Genomic DNA, 18939 nt, shown 5'->3' on the forward strand with positions numbered 1-18939 from the left:
CAGCTTGTTAAAGACAAATAATATGATGACACCCAAGTGCCAGGACTTCCAGATCAGCATTTCTGTTTTGGTTTATTTTCATTATATCCTCCAAAGTAAGGACTGACTTTAATATTGGCAGTGCTGGGGCACCTGGGTGGCTCATTCAGTTAGGTGTCCGACTTCAGCTAAGGTCATGATCTCACACTTCATGAGTTTGAACCCCATGTCAGGCTCTGTGCTGAGAGCTCAAGAGCCTGGAGCCTGCTCCAGATTCTGTGTCTCCCTTTCTCCCTCATCCCTGCTCATGCTCTGTCTCTCTCTGTCTCTCAAAAATGAATAAACATTGAAAAAATTTTTTTTAAAAATTGGCAATTCTTATACTGCTTGTGAATGTGCCTGGATTGTTTTGCTATTCTCTAGGGAGCTCAATAACCTGTTTCCTTACTGGCAAACTTATATTCTCCTTTAGACACGATACATGCATTATCACAATCCTCTCTAGCCCTGGGGATGGGCACCCTTCTTTTTTTCCTTGACTCTGAATTCAGGATCAGATAATCTGATGCAAGAACAACTTTGTGATGGGGCATTTCTGAACAAAGAGAAAAAGGGGAATTCCAAATTGCCACATTTCTAGTTATGTAAGTAGGTATTTAAAACACTATGAAGGTCTAAGAGTCACTAGTCAAGGGACTTGTTAAAAAAAAGTCCTTCTGGAGCACCTGAACTCATTCTTCCAGGTGTGAGGAAGTATAGCAGATGGTGGAGTATGGCCTGACAATAGCCTCCTGATGGAGAGAACAAACGTTGGCTTTTGAGCTCCCTGGTGAAGGTGCTAACGGACTTGGTTATTTCATCACTTAAGAGTAAGAAAGGGTAAAATAAGTGTGTACAGGAACCTTACTTCATAAATAAAACCAACCATGGCAATAGCCTTGAAAGACTTAATTCAAGACCTCCTTTCCTTCCCACCTTGACATTTTAATGGGGTCGGCAGCTTGAGCTTCATTGTAATGGAAACCAGAAGACAATCTCCAAAAGTGAAGGCTACAACAGAGGCCCAGCAGCCTTTGTGTCTAAATGTATCAACTCTGTCCTCAGCAAATGGCAATGTTGCCTGACAGGCAATTACTGCTGTTCCTAATTGCTTCCATCAAACCCGGCTGTTTGAAATACCTAGAGCCCCATACCACCTCGTGTCTCAGCCAACAGTTTTCTTGGCTTTGGTTAATGCTTTATTTTTGGCATGCTGGTTTTTGTCTGGCCATCAAGTCCATTCTGACCCATTAAACTTTCCAAAGACCTTCTCTGATCAAAGCTAGAAGACAATCTAATTAGGTTGTTTTAAGTGGAAGACTGGCAAGGCAAAGTGTCTCCTGTTTGGCTTGTCGGTACACGGGGAGAAGATGAAAGCTCTACTTAGGACTCTGCCTGCAGATATAGAGTTCATGGTAGAGCTGCCTGATAGTGGCATTTTCTTGAATGCCTATAGAAATGGGTTTTGTGTGGGGAACTCTGAGCATCATGAGAAAGGGTGAATGGGTTTACATGTTAAAGTACGTAAGTTTTGGGGCACCTGGGTGGCTTAGTCGGTTAAGCATCCGACTTCAGCTCAGGTCATGATCTCTCAGTTCATGGGTTCAAGCCCTGCATCAGGCTCTGTGCTGACAGCCCAGAGCCTGGAGCCTGCTTCAGATTCTGTGTCTCCCTCTCTCTCTGCCGCTCCATCTCTCATGCTCTCTTTCTCTCTCAAAAATAAACATTAAAAAAATAATAAAGTACATAAGTTTCATTAGTGTGCTATAGGAAGCATGATTTTTTTCTTAACCCAAAATGTTTCCAATGTGATTAAATTAGAACTTTTGATATTTTTCTCTACCAGTAGTATCCCCAACTCAGGAAAGGCCACAACCACACAGATAATTATGAGTCATCTTTGGTGTTTCCATGGCCCTAATCCCCTATTACTTTGAGTTCATTCTCTATCTCCACTCTTATATTGTTTTTCAGTTCCCACCATCTTGCACCTGGACTAGGATATAGCTTTTTAATGATTCTTACTGATTCCTGTCTTGACTTTCTCTAATTCATTCTCCACAAGGCAGCAGGGATGCATTTTTTAAAAATGTACATCCAGGGGCACCTCTGTGGCTCAGTTGGTCAAGTGGCTGACCATTGATTTTGACTCAGGTCATGAACTCACTGTTCATGAGTTTGAGTCCCACATTGGGCTCTGTGCTGACAGCACAGGGCCTGCTTGGGATTCTCTGCCTCTCTCTCCTTCTCTCTCTCTCAAAAATAAATAAACATTTTTTTAAATGTACATCCAACAAAAGGCTACTTACTGTATGATTTCCTGTATATGACATTATAGAAAAGGCAAAACTAGAAAGAGAGAAAGAAAGAAAGAAAGAAAGAGAAAGAAAGAAAGAAAGAAACAGTATTTTCCAATGTCTAGGGAGGGGATTAACTCTGCAAAGGGGAAAAGGGAAACTTTTTGGGGGGTGATGGAAATGTTCTATATCTTGATTGTGACATTGGTTATATGAGTATAGGCATTGCCAAAACTCATCAATCTATGTACTTAAAAAGGTCGATTTCATTGTATGTAAGTCACAATAAACCTGACTTAAAAAAAATGTCAAAAAGTGTAAAAATCTCCAGTCTTAGGGCTTGTCTTTATTTGGCTGATGCAAAGATCTGCTGTCTTTGAACAACCCTATCCCTAGGAAATTTGTCAAAAACAGTGACAGGGCGCCTGGGTGGCTCAGTTGTTTAAGTGTCCAATTTCGGCTCAGGTTACGATCTCGTGGTTTGTGAGTCCCAGGCCCACATTGGGCTGTCTGCTGTAAGCACAGAGCCCATTTCAGATCCTGATCCTCTGTCTCCCTCTCTCTCTGCCCCTTTCCCACTCTCTCTGTCACTATTTCTCTCTCTCTCAGTCTCTCTCTCTCTCTCTCAATAATAAATAAACATTAAAAAAATCAGTGGCAATTGTTTAACATGAGAGTTGCCTGTGGTGGAAATATCCGTTGAGGCTAACAAGAAACTTTCAGACAAAAAACTTATCAATCCATAAGGAATAAAATGTAAAAATTATAAACATATACACCTAACATGGTTAGGAGCTGAAAATACATGAAGCGAAAAATTGGGGAATGAGATGTCCATGAAAGAATTTGAAAACCTGAGACATATTCCTGGGAATCTAGAAGGACCTGCATATATGCAGGGCAGTGCACATACCCAGAAAAGACATTAGAAGACCTGAATCACACCTCTGAGGAGATGTTAATCACACCTCTGGCTGATCTTGAGGACATGTACAATCAGAAAGTGAAAATTAAGGCAGAATTGTCAGCTGCCTGTTGGAGTGTTGAAATCATGCCCCCAATAAACACAGAAAACCTCTTGATAAAGGCTGAGAAATACATTGACTCAAGACATTTAAGTAAATATGTGTCAAATCATTAGTTGAACACTAAGTTAACCAAGCAGAGACTTCAGCAGCTCTACACAATAAAGAATAAAGACTTTATAGAACTAGTCCTGGAAAGCTACTAAACAAATAGCAATAATGACAAACTCTGGAAGGGGGATGGATCTGATTTTTAGAGTTGTTAGATGTATTATTGAAATTGTTCCTTTTTCAACAAAAGAAATGATGAATGCAAAGAAATGGAAAGTACGGCCCAAAAACAAGGAAAAAAGAAGTTAATACAAACTTCCATGAGGAATCCCAGACATTGGGCTAACTGGTTAAATACTTTAAATCAGCTGCTATGAATAAGTTCAAAGAAATAAATAAATAAAATAAAGGAAACCATGTAAAAATGAAGTGTGAAAATGATATTTTCTAAATGGAGAATATCAATAAGAGATATAAATTATTTTTAAAAATAAATATTCTGGAGTTGAAAGATACAATAACAAATGAAAAATCCACTAGAGGAGCTTAAAAGCACACTTGAGCTAGGAGAAGAAAGAATCATCAAAACTGAAGATCGATCATTTGTGACATTAACTAGTTTGAGGAACAGAAAGGAAAAAGAATGAAGAAAAAAGAACAGAGCCTCAGAAACCTATGGGAAATATCAAGCCTACAAACATACACAAAATGGAATCCTAGAAGGAGAGGAGAAGGAGAAAGGGAAGAATAGTATCTGAAGCAACAGTTGCCAAAAATTTTTCAAATTTAGTGAAAACCATGAATCTACATATTCAAGATGCTCAATGAATCCAAGTAGAAAAAAACTCAGGGATATGTACCTAACTATATTATAACCAAACTATTGAAAGGCAAAGAGAAAATCTTGAACGAAGTAATAGAAAAAGAACTCACCATGTACAAATGATCTTCAATAATAATTAAAACTGATTTCTGTTCAGAACCTCCTACGGAGGCCAGAAAGCAATGGGATGACATATTCAAAGTGTCAAAAGAAAAGACTGTGAACTAGGAATTCTATAACCAGAAAATTATCCTTCAATAATGAAGAGAAGTTAGATAATTTTCAGATAATAAAAACAGAGAATTTGTTATTAGCAGATATGACCTACAAGAACTGCTAAAAGGTGTCCTTTAGGCTGAAATAAAAGGACACTAGAGAGTTACTTGAATTCACACAAAGATATAAAGTTTGTAATGTATATCAAAGCTAATACATGTATAAATGTGTAATTTTTATGACCATAAAAGCATGAATAAAGGGAAAGAAATGAAGCTTTATTGGAGGAATTTTTTTGTATGATACTGAAAATAAGTCGGTATTACTCTAATTTGTTTTAGGTTAAGATGCTACGGCAACCACTAAGACTAACTGAAATAAATAAATAAATAAATAAATAAATAAATAAAATGATACTATATATTATATATAATAATAAATACATAACATCATGTTTATATATGACAATGAAATTAAAATGATATGTGAGTAAATATGTATTTAACACAAAAGAAGGCAATAATGGAGGACTAGAGGAACAAAATGAACATAAAACGTATAGTAAACAAAGAGCAAAATGGCAAATGTAAATCCTAGCTTATCAGTAATTATATTAACTGTAAATGGACTAAACACTAATTAAGAGGCAGAGATTGACAAAATGGATTTTTTAAAAATACAACTGTATACTATCTAAAAGAGACACATTTAAACATAAAATACATACAAAATAATAAAAAAATGAAAAGAGATATCATGCAAACGATAACCAAAGAGAACTGAGGGAAAGGATTATATTAAAACAAGACAAAATAGACTTTAAGACAAAAAGTATCACTAGAGACAAAGAGGATTTTGTAATGGTGTAAGTGTCAATCCATAAGGGAGAAAATGTAAAAATTATAAACATATACACCTAACAATGGAGCTGAAAATACATGAAAAGAGACAATTATAAAGAGAAAAAGATAATTCAACAATAAGAGTTGGAGATTTCAATATCTACATTAATAGATAGAACAACTATATAGAAAATCAAATAGATATACAAAAATTGAACAACACTATAAACCAACTAGATCTAACAGATATCTACAGAATACTACCCAACAAGAGTAGAATAGATCATCTTCTTAAGCACAGGGTAGAACATATTTTAGGCCATAAAAGAAGTAAAAAATTTTTAAAAGGATTGAAAACATACAAATTATGTTCTCTGACCACAATGGAATGAAATTAGAAATCATTAACAAAAGTAGATTTGAGGATTTCACAAATATGTGGAAATTATACACTGTGCTCCTAAATAACCAGTGGATCAGAGAATAAGTCACAAGGAATATTAGAAAATTATTTGAGATGAATGAAATAAAAACACAGAATACCAAAACTATGGTATGTAGTAAAAAGCAGTACTTAGAGGAAAATTTTACCTTTAACTTTTTATATTAAAGAAGATCTTAAATCAAGAGCCTAAACTGCCACTTTAAGAAACTAGAAGAAAGAAGAGCAAACTAAAACCAAAGCTATGAGAAGGAAAACTATAATTAAGATGAGAGTTGAAGTTAATAATTAGAAAAACAATAAAGAAAACTCATAAAGCCGAAAGTTGGTTCTTTCAAAAGATCAATAAAATTGACAGACTTTTAGCCAAACTGATCAAGAAAAAAAAAAAAAAGGACTCAAATTATTTAATTCAGGAAAGAAAATAGGAGGCACCACTACTGAACTTACAGATATAAAAAAGTAGTATAAGAGAATAGTGTGAACAATTGTATGAAATGAAATAAAAAAAATCATAGAAAGGCACAAACTACTAAAACTGACTTAAAAAGAAATAGACAATTTGAATAGGCCTACAGTAAGTAAGTGGAATGGATTACTAATAAAATGTGTTTTGTTTTTTTTTTCACAAAGAAAAGCTCAGGCATGGATGATTTTGCTATTGAATTCTACCATATGTCTAAAAAGAATACTAATCATTTGCAAATTCTCCCAAAAAGGAGAAGAAGCAGGAACACTTTCTTATGTATTCTATGAAGCCAGTATTATTCTGATACCAAAACCAGACAAAGACATTACAAGAAAACCACAGAGTAATATACCTTATGAATATAAATGCAAAAACTGCTCAACAACATACCATCAGACTGAATCCAGCAACATATTTAAACTATTATATACTATGACCAAGTGTGATGTATCTTAAGAATGAAAATTTGGCTTAACATATAAAAAGAAATTAATGTAATATATCATATTAACAGAATAAATAACAGAAATGTAACAATACCTTTGACTCAAAAAAGGCATTGACAAAATAGTACACATGATAAAAATACCTAACAAAGTAGTAATTGAAGGCAACTTCCTCAGCCTGATAAAGGACTTCTATAAAATACACATTTCTAACATCATATTTAATGATGAAAGACTTAAAACCTTATCCCTAGGGTCAGGCATAACAGAAAGATGGTCTACTCTTTCCACTTACATTCAGCACTGTTTTAGAGATTCTAGTCTGGGCAATTAAAAAAAAAAAAGACACACACACACACACATACACACACACACACACATCCTTATGCTATTGGAATTAAGAAAAGAGTTCAGCAAGATTACAGGTATAAGATCAATATATAAAAATCAGTTGTATTTCTGTAAACTACTAATGAACAATCTAAAATGAAATTTAAAAATCCCATTTGCAGTGCCTCAAACAGAATAAAGTACATTAAGCGTCATCTTAACAAAAGAAGTACAAGATATGCACACTGAAAAATACAAAACATTTTTGAAAGAAATTAAAGAAGACATAAATAAATGAAAAATCATGCTGTATTCATGGTTTATAAGACTTAAGATGGCAATACTTTCCAAATTGATCTACAGATTCAACACTATCTCTATCAAAATTCCAGTTGGCTTCTTTTCAAATATTGACATGTTAAATCTAAAATTCTTGTGCAAGTGCAAGAGAACAACAATATTCAAAAGAACCCTAAAAGAGAAGAACAAAATTGGAGGACTCACACTTCTCAATTTCAAAATTTACCACAAATCTACAGTAATCTAGACTGTGGAGCACTATCATAGGATAGACATATAGATAAGGGAAGGGAATTGCAAATCCATAAATATACTCTCATGTTTTTTATCAAATGATTTTTGACAAGGGTGCTAAGATCATTCAATGGGAAAAGAATAATCTTTTTGATAAATGGTATTGGGGCATTCAAAAGATGAAGTGGGATTCCTCATACCACACGCAAAAGTTAATTCAAATGGAACATAGACCTAAATGTAAGAGCCAAATCTATCAAACTCTTAAAAACAGAAAATATAAGAGTAAATCTTTTTGACCTTGGGTTAGACAAAGCCTTATTAGCTATTGCAACAAAAGCACAAGGAACAAAATTTAAAAATAGGTAAATTGGACTTCATAAAAAATAAAGCCTTTGTGCTTCAAAAGACATCATTAAGAAAACTAAAAGACAACCCCCAGAATGGGAGAAAATATTTGCAAATAATATATCTGATAGAGGATTGTATCTAGAAAATATAAAGATTCTTCAAAATGAAAAATAAAAAGTCACCCAATTAAAAATGGGCAAATTATTTGAAGATTTCTTCAAAGAGCATGTAAAAATGGCCAATAAACACATAGAAGATGCTCAACATCATTAGTCATTATGGACATGTAAATCAAAATCACAATGAGATACCACTCCATGCCCACTAAGATGGCTAAAATTAAAAATTAAACAAGGCAGATAATAACAAGTGTTGGTGAGGATGTGGAGAAATTGGATCATCATATATTGCCAATGGGATTGTAAAATGGTTTGGCAATTCCTTGAAAAGTTTAACATAGAGTCACTCATATTACTCAATAATTCCACTTTTAGTCATATGCCCAAGATAAATCTAAAAAAATTTCCACACAAACTTTTATACAAATGTTTATAATAGCATATTTCTACAGCCAAAAAGTAGAAACAACCAGAATGTTCATCAACAGATGAATGGGTAAATAAAAAATTCTATCCATACAATGCAATATTATCCAACCATAGAAGGAATGTACTGATACATGCTGCAAAATGGATAAACTCTGAAAACTATGCTAAGTGAAAGAAACCAGACACAAAAGGCCACACATCAGATGATTCCATTTATAGGAAATATCCAAAATAGGCAAATCCACGGAGAAAGTGATCAGTAGTTGCCAGGGTCTGGGAGTAGGAGAGAATGGGGAGTGAATACTAACTGGTATGGAGTTTCTTTCTGAAATAATTAAAATGTTCTAAAATTAGGTAATGGTAATGGTTGTACAACTCTGTGAACATACTAAGACTACTAAATTGTACACTTTAAAAAGGATGAATTTTGTGGTATATGGATTATAGTTTAATAAGGCTATTATTTTTTAATATAAATTAATATTATTCTGAATACATCTTTTAAGCTGCTCAATAGCTCTCTTCATTCTTAGGATAAAGTCCAAAGTTTGGCCATGGTCTACACTGTCTTGCCCACGCTTCTGAACTGTCTTGTTCCACGTGTTTCTTTCTGAGTATATGCTAGTCACCCTGACCTATAATCTGTTCTTTGAATACATGTAGTTTCTACTGCAGTCCTGGTTTTTGCTCTTCCTTCTGCCTGGAATGTCCTTTCCTGCTTTGCCCCTGGCTTTCTCCATTTTGTTTTTTCTCTATATAAAGTAATTGCTTCTCCTTCCATACATTTTATCACATCATATTTAAAATTTGTCCTTATACACTTATAATCCCCAATCTTGTTTATATATGTATTTATTTGTGTATTTGCTTATTGACACTCTAGCCTCATCCCTCTACCACAGGATATAGCTTCCTTGGGGAGGACCATCTCTGTCTTGTTCTTCACTGTATATCTCATTTTGAGAAAAGTGTTTGTCCAATAGTTAATGCTCAATGTATGTTCCTTGAACAAATAAATAAATTCTCAGGTATAATGAGTGACATATTTGACTCCAGACTTCTCAAAAACAGTACATTTTACACAAGGGCCTTCTCATAAACAAACTTTAGAAATGGTTCCTGAGGAGCCAGATGAGTAGTCATGTTTTTCCTCTTAATGGCATCAGGAAACCTAGAAGTTCTTGCTTCTTGCTCTTATTTGACATTTCATTCACTGAGCCCCACATTCAGGTATTCTTTCAGGTGGTAGGAATGCAAAGATGTGGAGCCTGCTCTTGAGGAGCTCACATTCTAGGGAGGGAAACATACCTGAACAATTATGAAATAATGCAATAAATGCTAATAGAGAGCCACAGGACACTAGGGAAGTACAAAGTTGAAGCTTTAAATTCTTGGTTGTAGGAATATGGCTTTAGGGAAGACTTCACTGAAGAGGTTAAATTTGTAACCAGTGATTCTCAAATTGGGGGTGGGTGTGGTAGGAGAAGTGGTTTTGCCCTGCAGGGCACATTTGGCAATGTCTACACTTTTTTTTTTTTTTTTTTTTTTTTTTTTTGCCACAGTTGAAGGCAGAAGAGGTGCTACTACTGGAATCTAGTAGGTAGAGACTGGGATGTTGCTAAACCTCCTACAATGCACAGAACAGCTCCCACAACAAAGAATTATATGGTCCAAAATGCCAATAGTGCTGAGGCTGAGAAACTCTGATTAAGACATTAATTATTAATTGTTGCTTAAGCTGTTATGTGAGAGGCTGCTAGGTAATTTTAGACTGGATGGGTCAGGCTGATAACACTGATCAATCTTACCTGAAACAAAGAGAGATAACTAGTTGTTCTATGTCCCCTCATGTAGTAGGGTATGAAATATTCTCACCAAAGCATCAACTCTCAACCTGACCAAGCCTCTAGTATAGCACTGGCTATGTGAAATATGTGAGCCACATATGTAATTCCAAATTTTCTAATAGCCATGTGAAAAAAATTAAAAAAGTAGATAAAAATTAATTTTAATGATACAGTTGACCCTTGAATAACACAAGTTTGAACTGTGTGGGCCACTTTACACAGATTTTTACAGTACAGTACTCTAAATATATCTTCTCTTCCTCATGATTTTCTTAATAACATTTTCTTTTCTCTAGCTTACTTTATTATAAAAATATGATACAGAATACATATAACTAGAAAATATGTGTTAGTCAATGGTTTGTGTTTTCGGTAAGGCTTCTGGTCAACATTAGGCTATTAATAGCCAAGTTTGGGGCAAGCCAAAAGTTATACATGAATTTTTGACCATTAGTGGGTCAGCTCACCTACCCCCTGTGTTATTCAAGAATCAACTGCATATTTTGTTAAACCCAATATAAACAAAGTGCTATTATTTCAACATTTAGTCATAAACATTATTAATGAGATATGTTACTTTTCTGCACCAAGTCTGGTATGTATTTTTTATTAAGAGAACATCTCCATTCAGACTAGCCACATTTCAAGTGCTTAAAAAGCAGCAGCTAGTGGCTGCTGTTTTGGATAGAACAGCTCTAGAATTAAACACCAATTTGTAGGACAATTAGAGAACAGAGGCATATGTTACACACACTCCAAGGATGTAATCAGAAAAGATCTGGAATGTGGGAAACATTTTAGGACAATGATCTGTTTTCTTTCAAAAATGAAAAAAAGGAGGGGGAGGGAGGTGTTATCAATTTTAAATGACTTATGAAATATACCTGTCAAATAGACTGTGTGGATTTTGTATGGATCCTAATTTGAACAAAATGACTGTAAAAAATTACATTTTGAACACTAGCTATTTTATTATTTTAAATAGTTATTAATTTTATTAGGTGTGAAACTGGTATCATGATTACAGTCAAAATCAAACTCCTCTTAAAGACACATACTGAAATATTTACAGATGAAATGAAGCAATGTCTGTGACTTGCCTCATTATAATCCACTGGGAAGGGAGAAATGGGTGTGAGTAGAGAAGAAACAAGGTTGGCCATGAGCTGGTAATGCTTGAAAGTAGGTGATGGGTATGTGGGTATTATACTGTCCTCTTTACTTATGTAAATATTTTAAAAAATTAAGATTCAGGAAATATTTTAATAAAAATTTTTTTATGTACATCATTTTAACAAATATTGCCTGTGGATATGGTTTGTTGCCCTGGTCCATGGTGTGCACATGCCTCTGACACTTGATGGTGGCTTTCCAGAAGGGATCTCTGTCTTCTCTTCTCCCTTATTCCCCTACAGAAGCCACTTATAGACAGTATTTTCAAAGAGAATTGAAAAGAATCAATGGTTGTACTATTTATTTTCACTTGGGAATCCTAAGCTTTAAAAAAAAGAAAGGGCATTCTAGAGATTCTGCATATTCTATCATTGAGATCAGAGCGGCAATTGAAAGTTGGCATAAAAGTTTATGTCAGGAACAAAAATAAAAGAGAAACAGAAAGAGAATTGCTTATATTGCTAACCTTCTGAGACAGCATGCCCCTATTCAACTTAGGAAGTGGGTTTTTTTCCCTAAAAAAAATTTACCCATAGGGTATGATTTTAGGTGGTATAAAAATTGGAACTTTTAAACCTTAATATTATATTTAGTTTATGTGTAGGAAAACAAAAACTAGCTAGCATACCAAACTCACAATTATATGGATGATATCAATTAGAACAGGTAGAAAGAAGTATGAAATAATAGATAAGTTTAAGTGAAAACATGAAATAAAAATAGTAGCTGGGACACATATATGGCATAAACTCTGAAAGTGATTCACAAATAGGTGAATTTTGGGAAATGCTCAATATAGAGATTTTCTTCTGCTAACCTGGATCAGAGGGGATGAAATTTATTGAAAAGCCCATGGAGAAAAAAATAATACAAAACAACTCAGGCTGAGACATCATTTTCATAGAGTGATTTTCATTATGAGAGTGACATATTCCTGGATTAATCTCTTTGTGTTGTGCCAAGACATATTTTTCTATATCTTGTGCCTCCCAGAACGCAAATCTGGTGGGAAATATAATGAGAGAAAGGATGGTGGCTTTTGTTTTAGGGACAACATGTGCTAGGTAAAAAAGTTCTGAGTAGGAGTGGAGACCTGTGCTTACGCATGCTGTATCAGATATTAAGTCAACTAGTTTCTTAATTGTTGCCTCCTTATTATCCCAGGGCCCTGTGTGACCTGGTCCCTGCTCTTCTCTAGCTTTACCCTGTAAACTACAGTTTCATGGCCAGCTTTCTGTTCTCCAGCACGGGAGTCTTATTCTATCTCAAAGCCTTTGCACTTGCTCTTTCCTCTTTGCCTTCCCAAAGATCTTTGCTTGACTAGTTTTTTATTACTTCATCTCAGGTCCAATACTGTTGCTTCCTCTCAGGGTCTTTCTATTGAAAGAACCACTTCTTTATCACATTATCTCGGGTTTTTTTTTGTTTTTTTTTTTGTTTTTGTCTTCTTCATAGAAACTAACAGGCCCTGAAATTATGCTATTTGTTTACTTGCTCCATAAAAGAGGAGCCTTGTCTGCTTTGTTCCCAGTATGTCTCCATCATGTTGAATGGTGTCTGGCATGTAGAAGGAGCTTGGCAAATATTTGTTGAATGAATACATGTATTAGATAAGCTGGGGTTTGGACTAGATCATCTCTGAGGGTCTCCTTCCAGCTATGAAGTACTATGATTTTCAAAATCCATCACCAAAAGCATTCATCTTTCCAACAGAGAGGTTTTCTCCACAAATTGGCCAAGATAGGATTTCCCAAGGCTTAAGTGAAATGGTGGGTAAGCAAGCCGAGTGAAACAGATGCCTCCGGGTGCCGACATATCATTCTCTGAGTTTAGCAACAGAGCAAAGAGCAATCATCGTAATCAGTAAAGAGGTGGATGAGAGAGTAAGTAAGTCCTCTGCCAAATTGCCTTTGTGGATGTCAGAGCCAGCTTCTCTGAAAACAGCCCTTTATTTAAAACATTACTCCAAGTGGAGCTAGCCCCCAACCCCACCCCTTCCCTCTTACTTGGGCCCTCCAACTTGTCACATATGTGTTCAATTGCTTTCTTAACATCAGTTTGGGTAACCCTGATGTGAGGGAGATGTGAGAGTCAGCCATTAGGTCTGTGAAGCCCTGATGAAAGCAACTTTAACACATAACCATTTGCTTTGGCAGGAGCTCAGGCCAAGAGCAAAAGTCCTCTTGATGTGTCAAATTATAGATAAACACAAGTTTCAAAAACATTTGTGATATAACTGCAAATAAATGCTGGTAACTGGCAGGGTGCTCCGTTTACAAATAGTTTCTGTCAACCAAACAGTAAGAAGATAAACTTGAACACGACTGACTTCCCAAACATTTGAAAACACTTTAATAGCAAGACTCTGAGGCTGCAAGTATAAAACAGAATAATAATTAAGGCTTAGAATACCATCCAGCCAACAGAAAAACTGCACAGGGCTGTGCCTTGGGTTCTGGGGTTTATCATGATGACTTAGTGTCTGATTCCTTGAACCCCTCCCATTTTTTGAAGACCCTCTGAGATGTCCACGTCCCTGATTTTGGTTTGGGTTGTCCTATCTTCTTCACGTCCCCAGTCTGAGAAGCATAACCCCTGAGAACTGACTGGAAGAGTTCGTACTTAAGAATAGATGGTGCATTTCTTCCCTAGGTGGGGAGTTTTAGGCCTTAATAAAGTAGTTTCATTTGGAAGATTGTTTCTAAAGAGGAAAAGTCAGGAGGGACACTTGCCCTGTCTGTGAAGCTCTTTGGTGATGGTTTTAGTGGTAGGAGGAGAAATGGGGGTATACTTCCTTCTGCTCATTGGCCACCATGAGCTTTTATCCATGAGCTGAGAAATAGGTATTGAGTTCTTCTGATGTGTTAAACACTGTGCTAAACACCAGAATACACTGGCAAGAAAAACTTGGGTGCTGGAGTCTGATCTCTATGATACAGTAAAGCTCTGAAAAGGGAAGTCATAGGTTTAAGTTCAGGTCTGCATTAACACTAAATCTGCTGTCTTAGTGCTATATCAGGAGCTTCAGATTCAGTACTTGATCAGGTAGCAAAAGAATGAAGCACTCAGGGTGGGCACCATGTCCATTCTGGAAATGTACAGTAGTTGGTGAGCCCCACCTCTGGTTAACTCTCTTTGTGCTGGAAGACAGCACAGGTTCCCCTATTTTCAAGACAAGCAGGAAATCTTGACCTTTAAGATGCAAAGTTTCCAGGGGCGCCTGCGTGGCTCAGTTGGTTAAGTGTCCAACTTCGGCTCAGATCATGATTTCATGGTTCGTGGGTTTTAGCCCCATTCTGTGCTAACAGCTCAGAGCCTGGAGCCTGCTTCGGATTCTGTGTCCACCTCTCTCTCTCTCTGCTCGTGTTCTGTCTCTTTCTCTCTCTCTCAAAAGTAAATATTGAAAAAAAATTTTTAAATGCAAAATTCCCTCATGTTAAATATTGATGATTTCGTTTTTAAAAACACTGATCAGGGCAAAACTAAACAAAATCTAGGGTATGTGTCTTCTCAATTTGTTCATAAATAAGAGAAAAGTCCTATATCTATGCAGTCTGATGGTCTGTGTGGTGATTTACAACCTGCAGTTGGGGAAGAGAGAGGCTGGATCTGCAGGGCACTGCCCCCCACCTAATTTCAGTCAGTGAAGTGCTGTTTCCACCTGTGTTCCCAGTTGTCATTTGGGTCTTCTTTGCCACCTGTGATCCAAGTTGTATTGCCTAAAATCCATCAATTTCAAAGTTCAGTACCCTGCCCAAAATTCTGAGAAGTCCTGGAAGTGGGGTGTATATTTTCATGGCTTCCTCTATCTCCCAGGCTACCACACCACCCCTTGAAGTGGTACTGTGCCCAAACATGGCACTTGGCCATTTCTTTGCATTCCATAAGTAAGTATCTCAGGCACCCAAGTGTTTGTAGACTTTACAACAGACATTTTTGGTAGAGGTGGGGGCAAAGTTAGGGAAAGCAGAAGTTTTATTTTGCAGCAAGCCAAATTAACTTCATGTCAAATAGCAGACTTGAGTGTTTTTAAGATGCCATTTCATCTGCTTCCTTCCTGCTTCATGTTTGCTACTTGTAGGATCTGGTTAAGTTGTTTAGCCTTTCTGTTCTTCAGAATAACTTTTAAAATGAGAACTACAATAATATCTACTCACAAGATTGGTATGGGGATGAAATGAGTTAATATAAGAAAAATGATTAGAACAAGGCGAGATATGTGTGTGTGAGAGAGAGAGAGAGAGGGAGGGAGGTGGATGGATGGAAAGATGATAGATAGATACATAGATAGATGATAGATAGATAGATAGATAGATAGATAGATAATATCTCTATTATATTCTATTCTATTCAATTCTATATATAAAATAAGGTTATTGTTATTTTAATTTCTAGTTCCTTTCACTCCTGCATTCTTTTCTCTCCTCACTGACCTCTCCTTTTCCCATTCAGGAATAACAGCTAAAAATTTGCCTATGACCCTTCTCTATTTTCACCCAGAATAGTTTGTCTTCTTTCTCCTCTGAGGTCTTGGCTCTTGCTGATGTCATATCCCAAGTATGTTTATCAAGGTATTTTCCAAATAATGATAGTTTCCTCCCTAAGAAGGATTAAGATGTCAAATGTCAAGATAATAGTTTTTGAACTTGTTATATTTATTATATACACAAAGGGTTCCATATTTTAAAAATAAATATTATAAACACTGGCTAGGTCTTCAGGGTGTTTTCAGTTTCTAAAATTGTGTGATTCCATAGAAATAAAATTTTCTGGTGGAGTGGGATGCCTCAGTACATGACTCCTCATGATGGATCAGGGAAGGCTGGAGCACCCAGCCTGGCAAGATCTCCTCCAGGCACATACCTAGGAGCTTGGAGATACTGTTGGCCCTTGCCTAGGAGTCGAGGATGCTGCAGTGCCAGAAGGTCGGAACCCCATCCAATATTCATATAATATGCTTTTCCTCTCACACAAAAAAAATTCATCCTATTACTTTTAGAGTATTTCTAACCTCTTTAATCTACCCAACCTTCAGATGATCAGTCACACAGATGATATATACGGAGACAGTCTTCTCTCAGTGAAGGCAAAGAATTAAAGATTTTATCAATCTCACTTTTATGTTTTGATATTGGCTTGTAGCTAGTATTAGCAAACACAAAATCTCCAAAGATCCATTCATTTCTTATTCTCTAATAAAGCTAATAATCATATATGTATATAATTTTAATTTATAAATTACATATATATGTATGCTTTATAATTTATATGAAGCATTTTTGCATTTATTACAATACCCATAGAAAATAACAACACCAAAAACAAAACCCTCCAAGATTGATCTCAGTTTCTAATCTGCATGTGAGTCCTTCTTTTCTTGCTACTATGGCTCAGATAAGAGGATGGCAGTCTGATTTTTAAGCCACTAGTTGCTATCCTTGGCATTTGTCAGGTTGAGAAGTTGATTTTGGAAGCACTATAACAGAGATGTTCTATCGTAGGTTCAGGAAAGAGATATTAACAAAGTTAAAGAAACAGGAAAGGTGTGTTCTGTAATCTCTTTCTCACGGGCGTGTCATGGCAATTGTAGAGCAGACTTGGCTTTGAGTTTTAGCTCTGACACTAGTGCTGTGGTCTTGGGAAAATGTAAAATTAACCTGTCTCAGTTTATATTCTTCATCTCTAAAATAGGAATGATAATATCTGTCTCAGGAGTCTATGTGATAACACACATAGCAGCGGTTGCTTCTCCTTTGTGAAACACGTTCTTCTCCTGGTGGCCTCCATCACCATCGCTCTAGCATTTTATTCCTACCTTTCTGGCTCCTCCTTGTCAGTCTCCTTTTCTTTCCTCTAGGCTAGCTTGAGTTGAATGAAGCTCTTCAACATTTGTTTCTGAAAACAATTCTCCCTTGATACTCTTATCCTGGATGATTTCACACATACTATATTTATTTTTCTTCCACTAGAAAAGATAGGAAGATGGTTTGTCATTACTTTATGGAGCAGAACAAGAGGAAGGGGATATATAGTAACATATTGGCATTCCAGGTGGTTTTCAGGTTTGGATTTTTCCAGAAGATACCGCCCGAGGTACAGTAGAGCCTCCCAGGGGAGCAGCTGGAGTGGGCTGGAATGGGGTCATGCTCAGCTGCCCAACAAAGCCAACACCCTATATTCATAACAGCAGTATCCTGAAAACATGGAATATTCATGAGACACTAGTAGTGGGTCCCAAAAATTATTTGGGGGAATTCTGAAGCCTTGCTGCCATGCAGGGGATGGTGGAGGGCACTGAGGTACAAATGTGGTTATACATGGCAACATGGCCATATTTGTATCCACAGGCTAGTGAGAACATCAAGAACACCTGTTGCAGATGTAGAATGCCTAACCTACAGTGGGTTCCTAATACATTTTAAATACATTTTAAATAATCTCTCTCCCGTTTATTTAGATGCAAGAGGCCATAAGTCTTGTTTAGAACTAGTCATTTTTGCTCTAATAATTGGATTTTAGATTAAAGATTTCATGGAATTTTATAGTCAAAAGGGACCTTAAAAGGTCAGGTGATCCACTTCTTCCAGTGGGATTAAATAAGCTTGAAGATTCTTTCAGTATAAAATAAACCATTTAAGGAAAATGAAAACTGGGAATATCCGAAGGACTCAAAAGGAGTTGATGTCTTTAGGCACCTGATTTGGGCTAATTCTAACACTTGGGCTAATATATTTTTGGCACAAGCTTCCTGGCAGTGAAGGCAAAGTGGAAACATCTTGGGTTATTTAGTTTTGGTTTTCTGACGATGGAAAGCATACACATTTTTCTTTAGAGACAAACTTTTTCCTGGAACCAAACTTAGGCATTTATCACATGAGTCACTGTGGGACAGAATGGACAATATCTCCCTCCATAGCTTCTTATATAATGTGCAGTTTTTCATCTGGATGGTCTCATCTTGACCATTTATGAAATCAAACATTCTAGTCACTGGGAATCCCCTTTCTAATATGCTGAGAGAGCCTGAAATAAACCAAAAAAGGAATCACTTATGCTGACCTCCTCACCACTATGGAGAAAACCTATGGAGAAAAACTTTGGAAGCAGTTCTGTTTACAAATAAACTAAAGGCAGTCATATTTTTCATCATCACCATAACTACCTTTTATCAAGCACAAGTGCATTTCATATGTATAAGCAAGTTAACTAAAGCTTGAATAACTCTTCCAAACTCACATAGCTCATCCTGGTTTCTAACTACATTTGATTGGTGGTGTTTTCTTGAAGCATTGTGTTGAGGAGAATTCTGAGGTCACATTGTTTAATAACGGGAAAGAGAGGGGCACCTGAGTGCCTCAGTTGGTTACTCATCCCATTCTTGATTTCAGCTCAGGTCATGATCTCATGGTTCTTGATATTGAGCCCTGTGTTGGGCTCTGCACTGACAGTGGAGAGCCTGCTTGGGATTCTCTCTCTCCCTCTCTCTCTTCCCCTCCCTCACTCACACACACTCTTTTTTAAAATTAC

This window comes from Panthera tigris, chromosome A1, assembly GCF_018350195.1.
Source record: "Panthera tigris isolate Pti1 chromosome A1, P.tigris_Pti1_mat1.1, whole genome shotgun sequence".
NCBI classification, from domain to species: Eukaryota; Metazoa; Chordata; class Mammalia; order Carnivora; family Felidae; genus Panthera; species Panthera tigris.